The 19,492-nt window shown below is 34.8% G+C and overlaps 1 protein-coding gene across 3 annotated transcripts in view; it reads right to left on the reverse strand.

The window, feature by feature from the left end:
* The window catches only part of LOC311090837 (uncharacterized protein), an 81,918-nt gene that overhangs the window by 14,355 nt on the left and 48,071 nt on the right, over positions 1 to 19,492 (reverse strand). The window contains exon 1 of one of the 3 annotated variants that reach the window (XM_084126404.1): positions 3,214 to 3,431. The exons of the other annotated variants lie outside the window; for them this stretch is intronic. The gene's annotated coding sequence lies outside the window, so the exon portion shown is untranslated. Of the gene's footprint in view, positions 1 to 3,213; positions 3,432 to 19,492 lie in introns of those variants that run through there. 3 annotated transcript variants of the gene reach the window in all.

Consider the following 19,492-nt stretch of genomic DNA (forward strand, 5'->3'; position numbering starts at 1 on the left):
GAACGACATTAGGGCGATTAATTAATGACAGAATTTTTGGCTGAACTAACCCATTAAGTCTTACTAGTAAACCAAGCTTTTCACCAAACTAAATTAATCTAGATGATATAGTGCTTTTATGAAAACTCCATATTTTATCTCAGTTTACTTTAATGTATTTGACTTTAAAAAAATGTTCATGTGAGTGAGAAGGCTTGATAAACGTTTGAAACTCTTCTCACACGGAGTACAGTATTACGGCTTTTCTCCAGTATGAAGTCGCTCGTGTGATTTCAGGTTTCCAGACTGAGTGAAACTCTTGTCACAATATGAGCACTTGTAAGGTCTTTCTCCAGTATGAGTTCTTTGGTGCTGTGTCAGATGATCATCTCTAGTAAAGCTCTTCCCACAGTCACAACACACATTATCTTTCACTTCATCATGTGTTTCCTGGTGCTGTTTAAAACTGCCCGGTCTTGAAAAACTCTTTCCACAGAGAGAACACACATAAGGCCTCTCATCTGAATGAACTATCATGTGACATTTCAGATGTTTTGACAATAGGAACTTCGTTCCACACTGATCAGTTAAATGGCTTTTCCCCAGAGTGAACATGCAGATGATCTTTTAAACTTTTTGCATCTTTGAAACTCTTCTCACACTGAGTACAGTAGTACGGCTTCTCTCCAGTGTGAACTCGCTCATGTGATTTCAGGTTTCCAGAATGAGTGAAACTCTTGTCACAATATGAGCACTTGTAAGGTTTTTCTCCAGTATGAGTTCTTTGGTGCACTTTCAGATGGTCAGCTCTAGTAAAGCTCTTCCCACAGTCACAACACACATTATCTTTCACTTCATGTGTTTTCTGGTGCTGTTTAAAATTGCCCTGTCGTGAAAAACTCTTTCCACAGAGAGAACACACATAAGGCCTCTCATCTGAATGAACTATCAGGTGTTGTTTTAGATTTGATGACAAATTAAAACCTTTCCCACACTGATCACAGTTGAATGGTTTTTCTGCAGAGTGAATGCGCCGATGATTACGGAGAGTTGATGCTCGAGAAAAACTCTTTCCACACTGAGTGCATGTATACGGTTTCTCTCCAGTGTGAATTCTTGTGTGTTTTTTAAGGTCTCCGTTATTTTGGAAACTCTTTCCACACTGAGTGCATGTATACGGTTTCTCTCCAGTGTGAATTCTTGTGTGCTTATTAAGGTTTCCTTTAATCTGGAAACTCTTTCCACACTGAGAGCAGGAGTGCAGCTTTTTGGCTTTTGTTCCTTGAGTTTGTAAGTCACAGTGTTTCTTCACGTCATTTAGTTTCTGTCTTTGTTCCATCACTTCCAGCTGGTCTAAAATAAACGTATTAATCAGTTAGAATCAGTTCAATGAGGTTAAATGTGAAAATTAACACTTAGCAAGCAGGAAACAAGACACCTGTCTGTATAAAGTATCTTTAACGTGCAAAGGTTGGTTCTGTCATTCACTTGTTAATGCGATTAAAACTGGGTTATGATCATTTAGATGCATTTCTCTATCATTTGTCATCAATATCTCAGAGCTACTAAAGCAGTCAACAATGAAGAATCAAGAATGGACACCAACCTATTTGTTCCTCAATATCTTCATGTTTTATTCTGGATGGTTCTGGATCACTCATGTCTTCAATCTCCTCTTTAATAAACTCCATCTTTAACAGTCACACAGATTTCAGCTGCTACTCCTGGAGTTTGACCTTCTCTTGTAGGATGATGGGAATATTCCCAGTATTTATTGGTGAATTGTTGTGTGAGGGGCTTCACTGCAGGTGTAAACTGTGATCACTGTGTGATCACTGACCACAGGACCAGATCTGGAAAAATCAAAGATAAGTTACTGAATTTATACTGGATTACTTTAACAGTAAACACAAGTGGTGTCTTTGATTTAGTTCAAATATAGAGCATTTTGATGGTTACATATTAGTAGCATATAAAACAACTGTAGGTTGATATTTTTATGTAACCCTGGATATAAGGATGAAACAGGGCACAGGTTCTATTATTCAATTAATATCCCAACTAATCAGAAATATAACATAAGACAACAGAAATCAACCATTTATTAAGGGACTGAGAATGATGCACAAAAGGAAATAATCTAACATTTGACCATCAAAATGTGGATAACAAACTACTATACAATATGATGATAATTTAAAGGTATTTTCAGAATAATTAATTAATCATATATTGCTCATTTTATTTAATTGATCATATATTGCCATAATGGTTTAACTAAAAGCTTTCTTATTTGGTGAATTGTTGTGAGGGACACCAGATCTGCCAAATTCAAAGTTACTGAGTTTATACTGAAATACTGTAATCTTTACACTTCTTAATTTAAATGACCATGTGTGCTTGATTTTATATAGCCAAAATATAGAGCATTTTGATATGGTTATATATTACTAGCATTTAAAATGGCTCTATGGGAAAGTTGTTCATTTTTAAATGACTCCAGATTTTATAAGGATGTGTTGTACTACAAATTTATAAAATAAATGTGAAAGAGGTTTCTGTCTATCTAGCAAATTAGCATGTGATTGCTGAGAGTGACCAAGACTCTCTGCATCATGTGTTTTCTAATGTCAAGTTTAACCTATAACTTTTACTCTTTATCTCTGAGCATTTGATTTTATTGTATTTACTATCTTCGAACTGATTATGAAATTGACATGATACATTTATCTGACATAATAATAAATTGTAAACATCTGATTTTATTCTTACTGGCTTTGACATTATTTTCAGTAAAGAGCTAAAAAGAATAGTAAAACATTCGCTCACATTTAATGATGCACATTTATCATTAAAACCTTTTCATTTATGGAGTCAGATAAAATAACGAGTTAATACATGAGAGAATGTATTTCATTGAATCAAATTACTTTGCCACGAGGAAAGACAGCAGAGACCTTCCCCTGCTGATTGGATGCCTCCATTGGGCCGATCGAGCCGGGCCTTACAAATTAATCTATGAATTAAACAGGAATCTACCAAAGATAACAGAAATCATACACAATATGTAGCCTACAGACTGAATAGTGCTGATTAGAATAATGACTATATTAATTATCTGTAGGCAACACAAATATCAATTCTTACATTATAAATATAACTTAAATAAATAAAATAAAAAATATATAATATAATTATAAATATAACATCTATAACATCTATAACATCTCTGACCTGCAGACTGGAAATATACGACATCCGAAGAAAATATTCCACATTTGTCCTTCATTCACGACCGTTAACAGCGTCACTTTCAGCTTCATCTGGTTAAAGTTTCAGCGCTCGTCTCGTGTCTCTCGCGCTTCTCTCTTTTTTATTGCATTAACAATAACGTTAATATAATGTATAAATATAAACAAACATGGAATTACGACGTGTTAGACTGTTGCATTCATAATAGCGTCAAAGGAAAATACAAGAGAGAGAGAGAGAGAGAGAGAGAGAGAGAGAGAGAGAGAGAGAGAGAGAGAGAGAGAGAGAACAAAACGTCTCTCTTCTGCGCATGCTCAATGCGCGTGGTCACGGTGTCATTTCTTAAAGGGGCCGCATTCAGTAAATCACATGGACTTGTTCTATGATATTCTATGATTAGAATATTAGATTTCTATGTATTAGACTACATAGCCATAAAAGATCATGAATTTCAAACCTGAACCAAACATATTTTTATTCAAAGATCAACAGTCTGTCATTAGTCTTTAGTCTACCACAAAAAAAACAACCTTAAAATCATGAACTCAAATGTTATTGTGAAAAAAACAACAACAATGACTGTTGTAACAGTGCGTAAATCAGACCTTTCAGGCTATAGACTAACGTTAATAAGCCTTATGCGAAAATAATTATTACGATACAATTGTTGGTCATTAAATAAGTAAACTAAATAATTGTGTCGATGATTTGCTTTGTGTAACCCGACATTAGACATTAGGCCGAAGTATTTTTTTGCACACAGTGCCGCGACCAATCAATCACCCCTTTACGACTGGCTGCCTGCACATTCACAGTCCTCGCGGCTGTGGCAACTTGTGCTCGCTTATGGTATCTTTGTGATAATTACTGACAGAATTTTCATTTTTGGGTGAACTAACCCTTTAAATATTTGATAAAATATCAGATTTAACTGTATCATACTTTTCATACCTTTCAAACTCCTTTCATTCCTAAATTCCGTTTTTATACCTGCATTCCACAATTCCATCCACATTTTCCACATCATGGAAATCAATAGGGCCCTACATCTTCTGGTCTTGTCCCTTTCCCCCCTCTTTTCATCCCTGAATTACTTTTTTCATTCTTTGCTCTCTGTAAAAAATTGAGAATGTTTGGTTCAGGAAATGTGCTACCAGGATGGTGAGTCCATTAAAACACAGGGGTCCAGTACTCAGTCCATACTCATGTATAACAGATCAGCCATAGAGTGGAATGGGAATCAGATAAACAAATAAACAACAAACAGAATCTTAAATATAATTAACACCATAACACCAACTTCAACTAATAAGTCACATAATCCAATTCTAAACAATTCAACATCAAAATAGTAAGAACACTGAAACATAATCACATAGAACATTTCAGAATTAGACCCAAACAAATCTCAAGAACTAACATCAAGAAACAAATCAAAAGAGCACAAACTTACATTGTCAGGAACACATCAACTCTACAAAGGCTCTCATTAGGAGAGAAAGAAAGGACAGTCTGCTTCCACTGCATATGGCACACACCAACACACCAAACAATAGTGATTTATCAATCATTAAGTGCACCTGAGGAGACTTAGCTCCTCCCATGACTGGCTACGTCATGTGATCCATAGGAATTCTCAACACTCTCCTTCCTTTCCTTCTGTCAGTGACTTTCTTTCCAAGTATATACTCAAGAGCAGAAGGCAAAATGTTTTTTGTTTTTTTTTAAATGAAACAGCATTGACCTGAAGAGAGAAGTGGTGATTAAAGGCCTGTGTGAATACCTCAAGGAGGACTATGGGAGTGCTTGGTAAGATATGTGAATTTCTGTTTGGACAGTGGGTGGTAGGATGTACATCAGTGGTTTTAAAAACTTTTTTTAAGGGTGACCCTGGAGTAATAATGCTGAAAATTCATAAAAATTGGAGCTCTATTCCATAAAATCAAAGATGTCAAGCTCCTGAAAGGACAAATACTATAATCTCAAGAATGGACCAAGTCGTCTAGACCATAAAAAAGCATTGTGTTATATGGACTGGCTGATGTACTGAACTTTAGTGATATTAAACTGTCCCTCTATGTAAAAGAGCAGTGTAAAAATTCTTTAAAGTTATTTACTATTTGCCATGTACAACAGCTTAGCACCCTTTAACATTCCCATAGAACTGGGCCTGTTCTTAAAGCGCCCCTAAATGGTATACTGTCTGAAGCCACTCCATTCTTGAATGGTGTTTCCCAGGGCTCTGTCCTAGGTCCACTTTTGTTTTTACTGTACATTAGCCCTCTTGGAAAAATTTTGAGCCATTTTAACAATGCGTCATACCACTTTTATGCTGATGACATACAGTTGTATTGCTTGTTCAATGATTCTGAGTTCCACAAACTAACGGATTTATTGGATTGTATTTCTTGTGTAAAATCGTGGCTTGCTAGTAACTGTATCCAATTAAGAAAAAGACTGAAACCCTAATTGTTGCCCCAGACAACAAAATCCCATCAATCCTTCAACACCTTGGTTCTCTGAGCTCCTCTGTCCAGTCGAGCCTCAGAAATCTTGGTGTCTGGTTTGACCAGTCAATGTTTTTGGACTGCCATTCTAGACTTTTGGTCAGAAATTGTATTTATCATCTAAGAAATATTGCAAAATTGAGGGAAATTTTATCGGACTCTGATCTTTAGATGGCTATCCATACTTTTATTTCCTCACGTTTAGATTATTGTAACTCTCTTTTTACTTTTTTCAACAAATCTGCTCTGAATCGTCTTCAAATGGTTCAAAATGCTGTGGCAAGGCTTTTAACAGGATCTGGCAGAAGGACACACATCACAACCATTTTATCCTCCTTACACTGGCTACCCATCAAATTTCGTATTGATCTTAAAATATTAGTTTTAACTTTTAGAGCTGTAAATGGTCAGGCCCCACAATACATTGCTGATTTGTTGTGCCCCCACTCCCCAGACCGTGCCCTCCGATCCTCAGGCCAGAGTCTTTTAATGGTCCCAAAGGCTCGTTATAAAACCTGGGGAGAATAAAAAAGATCATCAAAGCTTTTTCTAGCTTTGAACTTACGGAATTTTGAGATCGCAATAGACGTGAAGGACTATAATGCGTTAAGAGCTCGCTCAAGTACTGCGGAGCTAAACCATTTAGTGCTTTGTAAGTAATCAGCAATATTTTAAAATGTATACAATGTTTAATAGGCAGCCAATGCAGTGTTGACAGAACCGGGCTAATATGGTCATACTTCCTGGTTCTGCTAAGAACTCAAGCTGCTGCGTTTTGGACCAGCTGTAGTTTGTTTATTAAGTGTGCAGGGCAACCACCCAGTAGAGCATTACAATAATCTAGCCTTGAGGTCATGAACGCATGAACTAATTGTTCCGCATTTGTCAATGAGAGCATATGACGTAATTTAGATATATTTTTAAGATGGAAAAATGCGGTTTTACAGATTCTAGACACGTGACTTTCAAATGAAAGATTAGTATCAAAGAGCACACCCAGGTTCCTAACCGACGATGAAGACTTGACAGAGCAGCCATCAAGTGTTAGACAGTATTCTAGGTTATAACACGTGAGGACGTTTTTTGTCCAATAATTAGAATCATTAGGATAACAATATGCAAGATTAGGACAACAATATGTAAGTGCTATGACCCTTCCCAATTTAATCTAATGCGGTACCTGTTTTTTTTTTTTTTTGATGATGATAGATATAGAATAGAAGATAAAGTGTTAATATTAATGGATCAAGTGTTGTCGAAAAAGATGCATCTTGAGCCGTTTCTTGAAAATGGACACGGACTCAGCCACTCAGGTTGAGTTGGGCAGGTCATTCCACCAGCAGGGAACAGACCAGGAAAAGGTCAGAGAAAGAGATTTAGTGCCTCTTTGAGATGAGGCAACACAAGACGGTGTTCACTTGCAGAGCACAAGTTTCTGGATGGCACATAAGTCTGAAGTAATGAGTTTAGGTGAAAGGGAGCAGAGCCAGTGGTTGTTCTGAAGGCAAAAGTCAGTGACTTGAATTTGATGCGAGCAGCAACTGGCAACCAGTGCAATTTTGTGAGGTGACCTGTGCTCTCTTTGGCTCGTTAAAGACCACTCTAGCTGCAGAATTTTGGATCAGTTGCAGAGGTTTGACAGAGCAAGCTGGAAGACCAGCCAGGAGAGCATTACCATAGATCAGTCTGGATAGAACAAGTGCTTGGACAAGGAGTTGTGTAGCATGCTCTGATAGGAAGGATCCTCCTGATGTTGTATAAGACAAATCTACAGGACCGGGCAGTTCTAGCAACGTGGTCTGTAAAGTTCAATTGATCATCAATCAAAAGTATAAGCAGAATATTTGACTCTAGTCCACTGAATTATTAGAAAATAATGCACATCCGAGGTGTAACATTACCAGCTTAGGTGTGCATTATTTTCTAATAATTCAAAGGCCTGTTGTCAATTATTCCTTACTTATACAGATACTTATCACCACTGCCCCACAACTTTTATTATCCTGCTTGAATGAAATCTGAGAGCTTTCTGTCCCTCCATTAACAGCTATGCAATAACCACTTTGCTGATTCAAAAAAGTTAATAAAGAGATTGTAAAACTAATCCATATGAATCCAGCGGTTCAGTCCAACATTTTCTGAAGAGACACGGTCGCTTTATTTGATGAACAGATTGAAATTAGGCTCTTAGATTTCATCAAAAAGATCTTCATTTGTGTTTTGAAGATGAACGAAAGTCGTACAGGTTTGGAACGTCATGAGGGTGAGTAATTAATGACAGAATTTTCATTTTTGGGGGAACTATCCCTTTAAGTCTTTCTAGTCAACCAAGCTTTTCACCACATTAACAAAATTAATCTAGATGATTATAGTGCTTTTATGAAAAACTCTTTTATCTCAGTTTACTTTAATGTATTTGACATGAAAACTAATGTTGATCATGTGGTAGATTTTTCTTACGTACCTGGAACCTAATTACCTGGGGCGTCTCCAATCGACACCCAAGCATCTACAGTCGACACTTAATAATCTTTATACTCTAGCTTTGCGTCTACAGTCGTCAACTGGCTTTGAGTTTCCTAACCATAACTTGCTGCGCAGCAATAATAACCGACAGACTCCAGACAATGCCTTTGAATATGCTTTAATCACGGCCGGAGGATCTGAGACAAATTTTAAGAGAGAATCCCACCCGCAAAAGGAATGCAACAGTTTTTATAGAAAAGGAGCATGGTGAAAATGGCATGATACATTACATAATTTCCCTACAATTTGACTGGTTCTTCATAGGCAAACCCTTCTTTTACTAGGTAGAAGCAAACTCTGTTTTCTTGATTACTTCATAATCACAAGTTTTCAAACCTAGACATCTGTCTAGTTTCATTTTCCCTTTTTGTTATTTATACACTCACACACTCAGAGTCACAAGTTTTTCAACCAAAGGTTTTAAAAACATTTAAGATTCAAAAGCATATAAATGTTGTTCCTGCAAGAAAAATAAATGTTAGTTATTTTTAATTAAAAAATCCATCACAATCACTTGAAACATTTTTTCATACGAGTGTGAAGGCTTGATAAAGGTTTAAAACTCCTCTCACACTGAGTACAGTATTACAGCTTTTCTCCAGTATGTCGCTCATGTAGTTTCAGGTTTCCAGACTGAGTGAAACTCTTGTCACAATATGAGCACTTGTAAGGTTTTTCTCCAGTATGAATTCTTTGTGAAAAACTCTTTCCACAGAGAGAACACAAATAAGGCTTCTCATCTGAATGAACTTTCAGGTGTCGTTTTAGATTTGATGACGAATTAAAATATTTACCACACTGATCACAGTTGAATGGTTTTTCTACAGAGTGATGGAGCAGATGATTATTGAGACCTGATGCATCTTTGAAGCTCTTCACACACTGTGTACAGTAGTACGGCTTCTCTCCAGTATGAACTCGCTCGTGTGATTTCAGGTTTCCAGAATGAGCGAAAATCTTGTCACAAAATGAACACTTGTAAGGTTTTTCTCCAGTATGAATTCTTTGGTGCAGTTTCAGATTAGTAAATGTAGTAAAGCTCTTCCCACAGTCACAACACACATGATCTTTCACTCCATTATGTGTTTTCTGGTGCAGTTTAAAACTGTGCAGTCGTGAAAAACTCTTTCCACAGAGAGAACACACATGAGGCTTCTCATCTAAATGAACTTTCAGGTGTTGTTTTAGATTTGATGACGAATTAAAACCTTTACCGCACTGATCACAGTTGAATGGTTTTTCTACAGAGTGACGGAGCAGATGATCTCTGAGATGTGATGCTTGAGAAAAACTCTTTCCACACTGAGTGCATGTATACGGTTTCTCTCCAGTGTGAATTTTCATGTGTGTATTAAGGTTTCCTTTCTTTTGGAAACTCTTTCCACACTGAGTGCATGTATACGGTTTCTCTCCAGTGTGAATTATCATGTGTGTATTAAGGTTTCCTTTATTCTGGAAACTCTTTCCACACTGAGAGCAGGAGTGCAGCTTTTTGGCTTTTGTTCCTTGAGTTTTGAAGTCACAGTGTTTCTTTACGTCGATTAGTTTCTGTCTTTGCACCGTCACTTCCAGCTGGTCTAAAATAAAATGTATTAAGCTGTTAGAATCAGTTCAATGAAGTTAAATGTGAGAATTAAAAAGTATCTTTAAAGTCTCTTTAATGTGCAAAGTTCAGTTCTGTCATTCACTTGTTAATGCAATTAAAACTGGGTTATGATCATTTTAGATGCATTTATATAGCATTTGTCATCCATATTTCAGAGCTACTAAAGCAGTCAACAATGAAGAATCAAGAATGGACACCAACCTATTTGTTCCTCAGTATCTTCATGTTTTATTCTGGATGGTTCTGGATCCCTCATGTCTTCAATCTCCTCTTTAATAAACTCCATCTTTAACAGTCACACAGATTTCAGCTGCTACTCCTGGAGTTTGTCCTTCTCTTGTAGGATGATGGGAATATTCCCAGAAAGGAAATAATCTAAATGTGGAAGGAAGTGTAAAGGAAGACCATCAAAATGTGGATAACAAGTACTGTACAAGATTATGATCATTTAAATGTATTCCAGAATAATTTATCATAAATTGCCATTAACAGTTGAACTAAAGTTTTCTTATTTGATGAATTGTTGTGAGGGACACCAGATCTGCCAAATTCGAGGTTACTGAGTTTATACTGAAATACTGTAATAATTACAGTTCTTAAAGGGGTGGTATAATGCCCTTTTCACAAGATGTAAAATGTGTCTTTGATGTCCCCAGAGTGTGTATGTGAAGTTTTAGCTCAAAATACCCCACAAATATTTTTATATAGCATGTTAAATTTGTCACTTTTTGAGGGTGAGCAAAAACGCACCGTATTTGTGTCTGTTCCTTTAAATGCAAATGAGCTGCTGCTCCCGGGACAGAGGGCGGAGCTTCAACAGCTTGTGTCCTTTTACCTCACAGACATGCACTGAAAAAAAATAATAATAATTGTGTTCAAACCGGAGTCAGATGATGTCAACGGAGTCAATGATGGAGAGACTCAAGAAGAAGTGACAACATGTAGAAGCAACAAGACGTTTCTGAATGGTTAATTGATGAATTTGTGTAGCTTAGCCTATGTGTAATTATCTTCTGGTCATTGATTAGCATATTCTGTCTTGATAATCTATAAATCGTGTTCCGGGGGCGGGGTTTATGCAAAAATAGTTCCAAACAAAGATCACAGCAGAACCATAACGCATCTCACAGGAACAATCAAACTTGTTTTCATTACTGAATGATTCAGAGTTTTGAACGAATCGGTTGAATAAATAACTCACTCATTAAAACGTTCACCTGCCGCCACCTACTGGTGGTTTAGTTTCATGTTAAAAGGGTCCATGACGTATAAGGATTTTCGACAGGCCAATTTTAAAATACAAAAGAAAAAAAAACCTGTTGCAATTGTTCAAACATTAAGGATGTTGTGTAAACCTAAATTCGTTTAAAAAATGTAAGTGATTTTAGTGCTTCTTCTTCTAGATGAATTATACGTAGCCTTAAAAAAATGTAATGTGGTGCGACCGTGATTTATCCTAAAATTAATTAATTTCTTTAACATGCTTACATTATTTTTTTACAAGTTATCAGTAATTAAAATGTTTAAAAAAAACAAGTATTTGCATTTCTTTTGAGTTTTTGTAAATAATGATCTCATTTTTTGTTCTATAATTTCTGAGTTGCGTTCTTAAATCTAGTTAACAGACTTATTTTTTCTGTAAATCATATAAAACTGATACAAATGTTTTTAAAATATCATTTACTAAAGCATACTGTATCAGTGATTCATATTTCAGCCACAGAAACAAGATATTTTATTTTAAATTTAATACAGTGATTGCTTTTATTGGTCGCACCACATGATGAGTGGTCGCTCCAAATGACACGAAGACCTTATTTAGTTAAAAATCTATTTAAAGAGATCAATGAACAATACATTTTATACAAAAGTAGATTCAAACCAGATTTTATGCAAATTTCACAGAATTTTCCTGAACATAAACATTTTATAAACTTTTTTAAAAAATAAAAATCACATCACAAACACAAGTGCACCATTTCATTTAACTTGACTTAGAATTTCTTTCTAACAGATAATAATGTTATAGATATAAATTATTTCAATATTTTCAATTAATATTTTTTATTAATTGACACATTCACTCTTTTTAGTCAACTTTAGCATGGGTGTCTAAACTTATGCATAGCACTGTATTTGTGGCAATAGCCAACAATACATTGTATGGGTCAAAATTATCGATTTTTATTTTATTCCAAAAATCATTAGGATATTAAATAAAGATCATGTTTCATATTTTGTAAATGTCCTACCATAAATATATAAAACATTTATTTTTGTTTTATATATTTATTTTCTTTCGATTTTGTTTCGATTTTTTGCACCCTCAGATTCCAGATTTTCAGTTGTATCGGCCAAATATTGTTCCATCTTAACAAATCATACATCAATGGACAGCTTTTTTATTCAGCTTTCATATGATGTATAAATCTCAATTTCAAAAAATGTATCCATTTGACTGGTTTTGTGGTCCAGGGTTACATATTAGAATGATTTCTGAAGGATCATGTTACACTGAAGGCTGGATTAATGATGCTGAAAATTCAGCTTTGATCACAGGAATAAATTACTGTTTACTATATATTCACATAGAAAATAGATATTTTATACTGTAATAATATTTCACTCTTCTCCTACCAAGGTACTGCATGCACTCTTGCTGCAGGGTCAGAATTTTTTCGCTTAGCAGTGGCATCTGGTAAAATATATTAAAATAGTTTTAAATAAATAAATAAGCAATAATAAATACACTGCTAATAAATGCATAATTACTAATTTTTTTGTTGCATTTTTCTTATATTGTACAAAGAGTAAACATAAACGGTCTGAAATATATATATAAAAAAATATCCCAAATTGCATAAAAATCTATTCCAAATGATACTAAATTAAAATACTTTTTGTATATAAACCATCAATTGAATATAAAAGCATAAAACTGCCAATCTAGGACATCTATCATGGAAAACAGTCTGCAGTGGTCAGACCACATGATATTTTCAAATTCAGTCAAAATTTACAGGCACAGAATTGGCCACCTAAAAAAAACAAGCTAGCTTCACAAAAAAGGTCACTATGAAATTTATAATAAAAATATATATTTGTAGAAATAACTAAAAAAAAAAATTTTTTTTTTTTTTTTTTTTTGAGGTCATAACACATGACATCCAAATGTGGCAACTACATATGGCGCTTTTCCACTACACAGTACCAGCTCGGCTCGGCTCTCTTTGGTTTTCCACTGTGTAAAAGTTGTACCTGACCTGAGGGTTGTTCCATAAAACAAGATTAGAATACAAGCCAGGCTTCTTTTGGTAAGTCAGACTTATTGTTGGTGGATTCTGTTTCATAAAGCAAACTTAAAATAGTTCAAACTCAGTTACCCTGGCAACTTATGCTGGGGAACAAGCCTGGTCCAGGGCAGGCTAACTGTCAGGCTAAGCCTCAGCTGTTACACAGATCATCTAACACTGACCAATAGGAACACAATGATATTACCACTGACACTCTCTCATACCATTATTGGACTTTATTAACCACTATTAGTCCAAAAATAAATACACAGTATACAGAAAATAAACTTAAATAAGGCTACAATGATAAATTAGACTATAATCTAAAAAAAGTTAAAATTAAAAATAAATAATTACAAAACCACAGTATAAATTTTAACTGGTAAGATGAATCTGAGCTTAGTAATTGACAGTATATTAGCCTACATTTGATTTACCCCATTACAATAGTCCCTTTACAGTTATTGCTACAGTTATTACAGTTAATGTCCAAATATATATATATATATATATATATATATTATGTACTTTATTGTGGCTTTCAATTCAAACACATTTAACACAATTATACAAATGGACAGTTCCTTTAAAGACATCATATTTTCCCCCAATAAATATTCATTTATTATTTATTTTTCCTTCTACTTTTTTTTTCTTTTGTGATAATACCCACCAACACATAGCCTAAAAAACACATGATTAGAACAATAACCAAAAAGTACATAGTTAGACACTTTTACATATGATTTAAGGGGGAAAAGACAAAAAAACTATAAATAAATATTAATAAAAATGTAACATTCACATATTTATATCAAACTCTTATAATGACACATAATTCCTAATAGTTATTCAAGTAATATTATTTGAATATCAAATATTCAATATTAAATAAGTCAATAAATAAAATAACAAATAACTAGAAATAAAAGGGAGGGAGGGTTATATAAAAATGTAGTTAATGTAGGCTAATACATATTCCTTTATTTTATGGAATATTCTTTGATTTTAGAGTTGCACATATCTTTTCAAAATGTATACATTTGCTCTTAATTTCATGTTATCCTCTCCATAGTGTACTTTAGAAATTACATCTACTCATTTAAAACTGGGGATTCTTGCTTTCTCCAAAAAAATATTGCATTAAAAGCTGTAATTCTCAGCATTCTAAATAAGTATACATCATCTTTATTAAGTAGCATAGGTCCTATACCCAAAACTATATTTTGTATCTTTATATGTTTAGTTTCTTAAAATAAACTTCCCTGAATTAGGCTACTTCTGTTCACTGAAGTACTTCTGTTCGCTAGAAGTTCACTGCAACTTATCCAACATCCTAAAGATAAATTATTATAATTAGAAGATATTTCTAGTGTTATAAAATATCGCGTATTAATTTTCCAAGCAAAATGTATATTTCAGTCAGAATTATTGCGCTCCTATTTGGCGCGCATGCGCGCAGCAGCGCTCGTTCAATATGAAGATTAGCAGCAAAATGGATACATTTGCATGACTTTCTAACATTTACAAATGGAGGATATAACTGTAAAATGTAAGTTTTGCACTGAGGGGGAAAAACACATATCACAAACGCATAAAACAGCACAAAATATACGCTGTTTGATGGTGGATCGATTTGATCCACGATCGACCTCTAGGGCTGCTTCAAAAACGCGTGCACACGCAATTATCTAGACTTGATAAACCTGGATCAAATTAGTGAGATTGCGTGAACTTAAATTACCTTTTATGGAACCACTTTAGCCCCAACTTATTTGTTAGGCTCATTCAAGTCTGGTTTTGGAGTTTAATCCCCGCTTTTCTAAGCGTCTTTTATGGAACAACCCTGTACCTGCTTCCAGGTACTTTTTTCGTACCACCTCCGGCGAGGTTCTAAGCGAGCTGAGGCGATACTAAAATGTGACGTGAAAACACGGCAGACTGCTGATTGGTCAGAGAGAATCGACACTATTCACTGCGTCATCATTGCACGCGCCAGACGGCGTATCCTGAAAAACAACAAAAACATCCAAAAACAGCATACACTCGATTTCCTCCGTCCCGTGTGTGTGGGTAGCGGGTGTGTCTCGCGTAAAAGATTAAGTCACGGCAGTTTCCTGCGGCGTCGCTATGACGACCAGGTACTATTGTGGAGGAAAACGGAGCGAAAAGCGAGGCGAGTCGAGTTGAGCTGGTACTGGTAATGGAAAAGCGCCATTACTAACCATTACAAAGTTGTTGTTGTTTTTTTTTTCAATTTGAGAGAATTACAAACCTGCTTGCTGCTTCCATGGGTCCTTGGTAAATTGGTATATGATATAACTTCCTGTGTTTGAATAGTTTTCAACATAAAAGTCCCAAAATGGTATTTCCTTGATGGTCGCACCACATGATATTTCATAAAATGGACATCATCGGGCAAGTTTGCTTGTATATTATGATGGAAATATAAATACAAATGCTTTAATTTTTTTTAAAGGATTACAAAACATTTTGGAAATCATGCCAAATAATAGTGCAGAAAATAAATTTGAATAAATTTAGAGGCATTTCAAAGACGTTTTCAAAACAGAAGTTATGGCTGGATGGTCGCACCACATGATGTTTTGACAATTTAAATAACAAAAACATAACAAACAAGTAAAGGTTTTTGAAAAGTTAAAGTGAGTACATACATGGGAGAGGTACTACAAATATACAGTATATTTTTTTGCATTTAAACCCGTTTTTGCCTGAAAAAAATGCAATCGGACAGAAAATGTAGGCGTCACGTCATTGACCCAAAATATCATTCTTTCCGACATTTCTTATTTGTAATGCAAAAAATATTTAAAACAATCTCATAACATTGGGCTATTTAATGCAGCTGTATTTTTTCAGTGTAAAACTTTAATTTGACAGGTAACAGTCCTACAGTGTCTTAGGCCTACTATTCTAATTTTATTTATTTATCAAATACAAAAATGAAAGATGAAGCATAGCCTATATTTAAAACGATTAGGAAAAAAAGCCATTTATAAAGGTTAAAATATCCTAAATATGCCGATTTAAATATATCAAGATGACTGAACACTGATGAGAATATTGCTTCAGAATAAATTATAGGCTATTTACAACACACACACAAATTTCCGGACAAGCAGTTTTTGTCTGTGACAAGTGAAATGACCGATTTACTTGTCCAAAGCCTTTTCAAAGCACATGAAAAGGCTTAATGTCCAGCCCTGCCCTTAAGGACTGTACCGTTTTCTGCAGCTTATTGCGCGCTCTCCTTTCAATCGTGCAATCATACAGAATAACATTTTTCTTAGGTTTTTTAAGAATTTAACAGTTTTTCTCACATTTCATATCAGGTTAATGTTGGGAAACTTAAACTCATATATACCCTATTTAAGATTGATTGTATCTGTCTGATAAACCACAAACATCCCGTGCAATATGGACACTGCCATTGACAGAAGATGAAGCAAGAGTTGTTTTACACTCCGTGATAAAGGCCTATTACAGACCTAATTTCAATAATTTGTGGGAAACAGAAATCCAAACAGTTATCCAGATACAGAGACCACTTGAACAATGTAAACGTGCCGTGTCCTGATTGACTGACGGTCCCTCCTGGGGCCCGTTCTTCGTACGTTGCTTATTACATCCGAGATCAAATGACACATCCAAGATGATATCATCGTGCTAATCATGATCCGGCTAATTGGGTTCTTCGAACACACCTGTTGTTTATGATTAGTATCGCTGGATTGAGTTATCTGAGATAACTGCGCGTTCATGCGCTGGCTTAAAAGGGGATATGTATCGATAGTAGAAACATTGATCAGCAACGCTGCTATTGGCTGCTCAGCGTGGCCAAAGAGCGGGCACAGTTTTTCTCCTCAGCAGAGCAAGATAGTCGAAGTTTATTCGGAATTTTAATGTTTAATCAAAACGTCAGGGAACACCTCAAAGTCTGCAAAAGCCAGGAGAGAGGGCTGGCAAAAAGTAGCAGACAATTTAAATCCGTTAGAAGTGGCCATGTTAGATGTTTTTATCACTTATTAGCCTATATTTTTGTATTTTAATAATTGCATAATTACTTTGTTCATTGTAATGTCAGAGTCACCACACTAGAACATGGGAACAAATAAAAGTGAAGTACAAAAATATTCTACATAATGGTAATTTTTAGTTATATTATAGTCTCTTCTATAAAAGGCACTGTTAAATAAATGGTTGTCTGTTTATAAAAGCAACCAAGAAAAAGGCTGAAAAAAAAGAAAAGATCTTAGTAGCCTACACTGTAAAATATTTTTTGCTGCATTAAATTAAGGCCGTATAGTCATTTCAACTGTTAAATCTTGAGTAATGATGAATTGCTTTGACTTGTGAAAGTGAAAACTGATAAACTTATGTTAATGTATACACATTTTGATCACATTTTTCCTGAGTGTAGTTCATTGTAATGACATTGTGTTTTCCTCTTTTGTGCACTTTTACATAATACACCAACACTTGTATCTGTTCCCAAGAAAGTGGTGGCTGAAATATGTGCAGTAAGTGGACATTTTCTAACTTTCCAAAGGAAAGAAAGTATAAGACTTTGTAATGTCCATTTGTTTCCATTGCACTGGACAGTGAATAAACCCTCTCAGATAACTGTCATATGGAGGAACTAGCCTACCTGAAAGTGCATAAATAACTTTACTTAAAGGCAGGGTAGGTAGGAATGGTCTAAAAAACTTCTTTTTCAAATTTGTTTAAACTTTATGTACATATCAATACATAATTAAAATGTAAGTACTCTGAAAAAGAAAGTATAAAAATCGAGTGTCTGTAGACCTCTCACGACTGTTTTAAAGACAGTTCATTATTTCCATTCACTCCACCCCCTCCCTTCTGGGCTCCTTCCAAAGCCACGCCCCCAAAACACATGAACGCGCGACTCCAACCGCTGAGCTGAAGACGCATTATTTACCTGAGACAAGCAGAGAGGAAGGAGCACAGTGCATGTAGTGACATCATGTCAGAATCACATGAAATAAAAAAATCTAACGCTAATTGCTTATGAATATAAACAAATAAGATGTATTTTAGTACTCACTATCAAGCTTGCATATTGATATTGGTAAATTTAAAATATATATTTTTTGATTCGCTAACGAGCTAGTTATATAAGCTAAAAACAGGTTGCATTGATACACTTTTTTACATTACCATCAGTTATATTGTGATGAAGATGAATTTCGTGTAAGATTCATAACATATATGGTGTTCTGCATGTAGGGGTGGGAGATATTGACAAAAATGAATATCTCGATATTTTTTTCCAATATCTAGATATCGATATTCAGGCGATATTTTTGCCATCCTTCAAAGAAATGTGAGCAAACTGGCAAAGAAGGTCCAGTTGGTCTTTTGACTTGCTGCATTTGACCTATATTATTCTAGGCTATAGAAAAAAACAATAAAGGAGCTAACTAAACATAATCTGTGGCAGCCCCTACTTTTTCCACTTAAAAAAAAAAAAAAAAAAACTTAACTAGGCACTTCTTGCAACAGTGATTATTAAATCAAACAACAATATTGTTGATGATCAATTCAAAGTAAAAAAAAAATAACATTTTCAAAACGGTATAAATCCATTCATTTTTCCCCCAAAACGCTATAAATCCATCTTTTTTTTTTTTTTTTTTCTAAATTTATGGTTTGTCTTTTTAAAAAAGTTTTTGACAGTTCTCCATTATGGACGCGAGCGCTCTGAAAGCTGCACTAAGACTTTCAAACTTTAACAGAGACCTCAAAACAGAAAGCACAAAGCCTTTCTTTAAAACGAATTTCGTTTTGTATTAATTGTATCTTAATTTTAATATATTTTTTTTTCATTAATTCATTAATATTTTCATTCCTGGATTAAATACATAAAGTAAATATAGGCTATCAATCACAACATAAGGTGCTTGAACTGGAGATTATATCATCGTGAACCGAACCGTAGCCTCGCCTCACAGGCCTAAAAAATGTGGAATATATTTACAGAAATCTGGTTCTAAACAAAACCATCCAAAACAAAATAAAACTATGTAGCCTAAATGTGCATTTCTCCGGTGCATGCGTTCACTAGCCTACTGCGAAGATCGCGAGTCAAATATCGTCAACTTCATCTTTGCAGCCGACACAGAAATTAATAAACAATTAAAATGTCTTATTGCAATATTTTACACATTCATAATCATTACTTTTGCTGGTTCTTTGAGGCAGCTTTTTAGGTTTATGGCGTTTTGGAAAAGAGCTCTTCACGTACGTACAAACACCGTTTCACCAAGGCACAGCAGCCCTTCAGC

This window comes from Abramis brama (genome assembly GCF_963993115.1).
Source record: "Abramis brama genome assembly, chromosome: 10".
In the NCBI taxonomy this organism is placed as follows: domain Eukaryota; kingdom Metazoa; phylum Chordata; class Actinopteri; order Cypriniformes; family Leuciscidae; genus Abramis; species Abramis brama.